Source organism: Mustela putorius, unplaced genomic scaffold (genome assembly GCF_011764305.1).
Source record: "Mustela putorius furo isolate JIRA1106 unplaced genomic scaffold, ASM1176430v1.1 tig00003896_pilon_pilon_pilon, whole genome shotgun sequence".
NCBI lineage: Eukaryota > Metazoa > Chordata > Mammalia > Carnivora > Mustelidae > Mustela > Mustela putorius.
Genome location: NW_025422045.1, coordinates 3,597,888 through 3,604,293, shown reverse-complemented (window position 1 = coordinate 3,604,293; position 6,406 = coordinate 3,597,888). Strand labels below are relative to the sequence as shown.

The window sequence follows — 6,406 nt, the reverse complement described above, 5'->3', positions numbered from 1 at the left end:
CCTGGAGGAAAACATAGCCAGTAAGCTCCTTGCCATAAGTCTTTGCAACGAATTTTTTGAACTTGACACCAAAAGCAAAAATAACAAAAGCAAAAGCACCTAAGTGGGACTACATCAAAATAAAAATCTTCTGCACAGCAAAGGAAACCCCTAGCTGAATGAAAAGACAACATACTGAATGGAAGGAAATGTTTTCAAATTAACTATCTGAGATATACAGCCCCTAATAAGGGGTTAAGATCCAAAACATATTAAGAATTCCTACACAGCTCAGGGGGCCTGAGTAGCTCAGGCAGTTAAGCATCTGCTTTTGGCTGAGGTCATGATCCTGGGGTCCTGGGATTGAGCCTCAAGTTAGTCTCCCTGCTCAGTGGGGACCCTGTCTCTCCCTCTCTCCCTGCCCCCCAACTCCTGTGATCTGTCTGTCAAATAAATAAATAAAAACTACTTTTTTAAAAGGAATTCATACAACCAAATGGCAAGGAACAATCAGATTTAAAATGGGCAGAAAGGCTCTCTGCTCTTCCCCGTTCGACAGACAGCCACATCTTCAGGTACAGTGCCAGCCGCGTGCCCGAGACACAATGGTGAAGGTCAGAGTGAACAGATTTGGCCGTATTGGGTGCTGGTCACCAGGGCTGCTTTTAACTCTGGTAAAGTGGATACTGTTGCCATCAATGACCCTTTCATTGATCGCAACTACATGGTCTACATGTTCCTGTATGATTCTACCCATGCACGGTAAATTCCACGGCACAGTCAAGGCTGAGAACGGGAAGCTTGTCATCAATGGGAAGTCCATCACCATCTTCCAGGAGCGAGATCCAGCCAACATCAAATGGGGCGATGCTGGTGCTGAGTATGTTGTAGAGTCCACTGGGGTCTTCACCACCATGGAGAAGGCTGGGGCTCACTTGAAGGGCGGGGCCAAGAGGGTCATCATCTCCGCTCCTTCTGCTGATGCCCCCATGTTCATGATGGGTGTGAATCATGAGAAATATGACAACCCCCTCAAGACTGTCAGCAATGCCTCCTGTACCACCAACCGCTTGGCTCCTCTGGCCAAGATCATCCATGACAACTTTGGCATTGTGGAGGGACTCATGACCACCGTCCATGCCATCACTGGCACCCAGAAGACTGTGGACAGCCCCTCTGGGAAGCTGTGGCGTGACGGATGAAGGGCTGCCCAGAACATCATCCCTGCTTCCACTGGTGCGGCCAAGGCTGTACGCTGTAGGCAAGGTCATCCCTACCCCTCTGGGAAGCTCACTGGCATGGCCTTCCATGTCTCCACCCCCAACATGTCTGTCATGGATCTGACCTGCCACCTGGAGAAAGCTGCCAAATATGATGACATCAAGAAGGTAGTGAAGCAGGCATCAGAGGGCCCCCTTAAGGGCATCCTGGGGTACACTGAGAACCAGGTTGTCTCCTGCGACTTCAACAGTGACACCCACTCCTCTACCTTCGATGCTGGAGCTGGCATTGCTCTCAATGACCACTTTGTCAAGCTCATTTCCTGCTATGACCATGAATTTGGCTACAGCAACCGGGTAGTGGACCTTATGGTCCACATGGCCTCCAAGGAATAAGAGCCTCCTGAACCACAAGCCCCAGCCAGAGCAAGAGGAAGAAAGAGGCCCTCAGCTGCTGGGGAATCCCTGACCCAGCTTATCCCCCCAAACACTGAGAATCTCCCAACCTCCACTATCTCCATCCCAGACCCCCTGAAGAAGGGGAGGGACTTGGGGAGCCCTACCTTGTCACATACCATCAATAAAGTATACTGTACCCAGCCAAAAATATAAATAAATAAATAAATAAATAAATAATAAAATAAAATGGGCAGAAAATCCAAGTAAATTTTTTTTTCCCAAAAAGACATACAGGTGACCAAAAAGTACATGAAAAGATGCTTGACATCACTCATCATCGGGGAAATTAATCTCAAAACCACAATGAGATTTCACCTCACACCTGTCAGAATAAATAAAATCAAAAAGATAAGAAATAAGTATTGACAAGGATGGGGAGAAAAGGGAAAGCTTGTGTACTGTTGGTGGGAATAGAACTTGGTTCTACCACTGTGGAAAACAGTATGGAGATTCCTCCAAAATTAAAAATTATAACCACTGTATGATCCAGGAATTTCACTTCTGGGTATTTCCAAAGAAGACAAAACAGCAATTCAGAAGGGTTTATGCATATCTATGTTCACTGCACCAGTATTAACAATAGCCCACATGTGGAAACAACTTAAGAGTCCATCAATGGATGAATGTATAAAGTGTGAGCTATATATATATATACACATAATGGAATACTATTCAGCCTTAAAGGATAATAGGGGCGCCTGGGTGGCTCAGATGGTTAGGCGTCTGCCTTCGGTCCAGGTCATGGTCTCAGGTCCTGGGATGGAGCCCCGCATCAGGCTCTCTGCTCGGCAGGGAGCCTGCTTCCCCCCCTCTCTCTGCCTGCCTCTCTGCCTACTTGTGATCTCTCTCTCTCTCTGTGTCAACTAAATAAATAAAATCTTAAAGGATAATAGAATCTCGCTATTTGTGACAACACAGATTGACCTTAAATGCATTATGCTAAGTGAAAGGAGTCAGATAAAGATAAAGACTATAATGTCTCTGTAACATGTGAAATCAAAACCAAATTCATAGATACAGAGAATAGACTGGTGGTTGCCAGAGGCAAGGAGTGGGGGGGTGGGCAAAATGGGTAAAGGTGGTCAGCATGTACAAACATCCAGTTCTAAAATAAATCCTGGGATTTAATGTACAGCATGGGGACAACAGTTAATAATACGGTCTTGTATTCTTCTTCTTTTTTTTAAGATTTTATTTATTTGACAGACAGAGATCACAAGCAGAGAGGCAGGCAGAGAGAGAGGGGGAAGCAGGCTCCCTGCTGAGCAGAGAGCCTGATACAGGGCTTGATCCCAGGACTCTGAGATCATGACCTGAGCCAAAGGCAGAGGCTTAACCCACTGAGCCACCCAGGTGCCCTGTCTTGTATTCTTGAAAGTTGCTAAGAGAGTCTTAAAAGTTACCAATCACAAGAAAAAAATTTTGTAACTGCGTGGTGATTGATGTCAATTAGACTTATTGCAGTGATAATTTTTCAACGTTATATATACTGAATCAATGTTGTATATATGCAACTAATTAATATATCTCAATTTTTTTTAAAGATTTTATTTATTTATTTGAAAGATAGAGATCACAAGTAGGCAGAGAAGCAGGCAGAGGGAGAGGAGGAAGCAGGCTCCCTGCTGAGCAGAGAGCCCGATGCGGGGCTCCATGTGGGGCTTGATCCCAGGACCCTGGGATCATGACCCGAGCCGAAGGCAGAGGCTTTAACCCACTGAGCCACCCAGGCGCCCCATGTTATCTCAATTTTTAGAAGATTTCTGTGTGTTGCCAGATCTTGTAGGAATGTCTATAAATATTCAGCTCAATAGTGCAAAATTAAGAAGGTGTACCTATAGCTGACCTAAGTTTGGAGGGAGGAAAATATTAAAACTGCTTGTCCTCCCTCTTCTTCCTCTTCAAAAAAAGCATATTCAGAAATATTAATAACCAAATAGTTGTTTCCTACTAAATCAAGTATGTTATAGCCAAACTTTGAAAGTTAAAATTTAATACACTATATGAAAAGATAATAAAATAGACACTATTCTGCAAAGCAATTTTTACCTAATTAAGCTGATTTTTTTAAAAAACTTAAAGGTTTATTTATTTTAGAGAAAGAAAGTGTACATGAATGGGAGAGGAAGAAGGAGAGAGAATGTCAAGCAAACTCTGTGCTGGGCTTGGAACCCCGTACAGGGCTTGATATCATGACCCTGAGATCACGATCTAGCTGAAACCAAGAGTTGGATGCTTAACTAACTGCACCACCCAGGAGCCCCCTAATTAAGCCATGTCACTGAGGATGTGCATGGCAGTGAGGTGGACAGACAGCAAGGCTAGGCCCTTGTTTTAGTTTCCTTTCCTACCTAGAAAACATCTGAGACCTGCCCACAGAGCTGCTTGCAGGTGTTAGTCCAAACTTCAGTAGGTGCTGGTCAATCCCCGGGAGAAACAGGCCAGGAGACATAATTGTCCACTCAGTTTCTGCACCAACAGACTCAAGGCCTGGTCCTGTTTTCTGCAATGATGATGATAAAAGTGCCCAGGCTGACCTGGGAGGGCTGCCTTCAAGAACCAGCAAGGACATATCTACCCAACCTTTGCCCTCCCTGGTGTCTAAGCCAAGGATGGAGCACCAGACCCAGCCATGTGAATGTGGGGTACCCAGGGAGTGGCAAGGGCCCCATTATAGCTCTTGGACTTGATATGCACATCTGTCTACCCTAACTTACTTTCCTCCCTCTGTCTGGCCTCCATCAACTACCCTAATGCACACACAAACTCCAACTTAAGGGATGGGAAAGGGAATCTACTTCAGGTGACCACATCTGCTCCTATACTTGGAAGAACTGGAAGAGGACAGCTCTGAGACCAAGCTGAGTTTGAGCTCAAGCAAGTGACAGAAGGAAGAAACATCCCCAGGCTGTCTGAGCTCCAGCTCTAGACTTGACCACCAAGGAGCTACTGTATGAACTTTGGGCAACAGCACAAGACCAAGAAATGTGCTTAGCTGCTGTGTGTCTGTCTGGGAGGGAACCCCAAACAGCCTCCCATACATAAAAGAGAGGGTCTTCAAGGACTGTCCAGTTAATTACAAAGAAATTTCAATGAGAGGTTCTATAAGAAAAGAACAGAAAAAAATATTTTTAAATTGAATTACTTAAAATATTATATTAAATTAAAATAATTAATTAAAAATTTCTTCTAAAAGAAGAAAGAAAGAACAAAAAGGTTAAAATCTCCCCTAAAATAACTCTCCAGGTCATACCTGTTCTATTCTCACCCTTTCGATTACAGCATGTGTGGGATGGGAAGAAAGCCTTCCCCTCAGACAAGGAGCCTTTGTTTCCTACACAAGCTTTATAGGCACGCTGACTTTTGCTTGGAAGAATGGGGAGGTCTGGCAAGGCTTCCCATGGGGAAAAGATTGAAGTCGAGACCTGAAGCACTGATTAGATGAAGGAAGAAACAGAGTTTTCTAGATAGAGGAACAGAACATCAAAAGCTTTGAAGATGTGACGCCTGGGTGGCTCAGTGGGTTAAGCCTCTGCCTTCAGCTCAGGTCATGATCCCAGGGTCCATGGGATCGAGCTCCGCATCCAGCTCCTTGCTCAGCAGGGAGCCTGCCTCTCTCTCTCCTGCTCTGCCTGCTTGTACTCTCGTGTTCTATCTCTCTGACAAATAAATAAATAAATAAAATCTTAAAAAAAAAAAAAAAAGCCCTGAAGGTAAGAAGAAAGAGGGGAGATTTCAACAGGACACATTCCAGGAGGCTGCAGATCTCAAATTGGAACAACAGCAACAAAGCAGCCTGAAAAGGCAGCTAGTTTGTGAAAACCCTTCCTAAGCCAAGACAAAGAATTCAGACATTCCTTCCTGCTGCTGAGGGCAGTTATGAGCAGAGCGAGGCAATATAAGCTTCAGAACTTCCTGCCTTTGGGCTGGGTGGGGTATCGATGGAAGTCAGACTTTTAGAAGCAGGTGGAGTCAGGTTAGGAGTATCTTAGACTAACTCACAGTGCAATAAAACCACCTGGAGAGCTACACTACCAGCACTAGCCTAACAGCTGGCTGTGGTTCCAAACACATCATACTGACCATTTACCCCATACAGGCAACAGGGCAGGCTGCCCCCAAATGTGGCACTTTGTCATGCTGATTTTCAATAAAAGTTACTTAAGAAACAGCCGGTGCCAAAAGAACACACTGACCCTTTTTACCTTTGTCTCCAGAAAGCAGGAAACAAATCTCCCACGTGGAAGGTAACCTCCTTGTACCAGAATATTAAGCAGAAACCCTTATTACCAGGGACAGAGAATTCCAAGCCAAGAAGGCTGTATGAACAAACCTTGTTACTTTTTACTGATGACTACCCCAGCCCGAATTCCTCACTGACTGAAGCTCACGATCATAAGTGTTCTTTATCCTGTCAATTCCTCCAAAATTTATTGATTTTTTTTTTTTTTTTGGTCCAAAAGTATACAAACTGCTTGCCTTGGTCATTTCTTTGGGTCTCAATTGCATTATTAGGCCTCCATGAATATGTAACAAGACTTTATGTGTGTGTTTGTGGCACACCTGCGTGGCTCAGTTGGGTAAGTGTCTGCCTTCAGCTCAGGTCATGATTTCAGGGTCCCAGGACCCTCCCTCAGGAGGGAGTCTTTTTCTCCCTCCCTCTCGATTCCCTGCTGCTCATTCTCTCTCTCTCTCAAATAAATAAATTAAATCTTCTTTAAAAAAAAAAAAAAGCTGTGGGTTTTCTT

The 6,406-nt window shown here is 44.5% G+C and overlaps 1 pseudogene; it reads left to right on the top strand.

Moving 5' to 3' along the window:
• Positions 1-500: 500 nt before the first annotated feature.
• Positions 501-1,660, top strand: LOC101694234 (annotated as a pseudogene).
• The last annotated feature ends 4,746 nt before the right edge of the window (positions 1,661-6,406 follow it).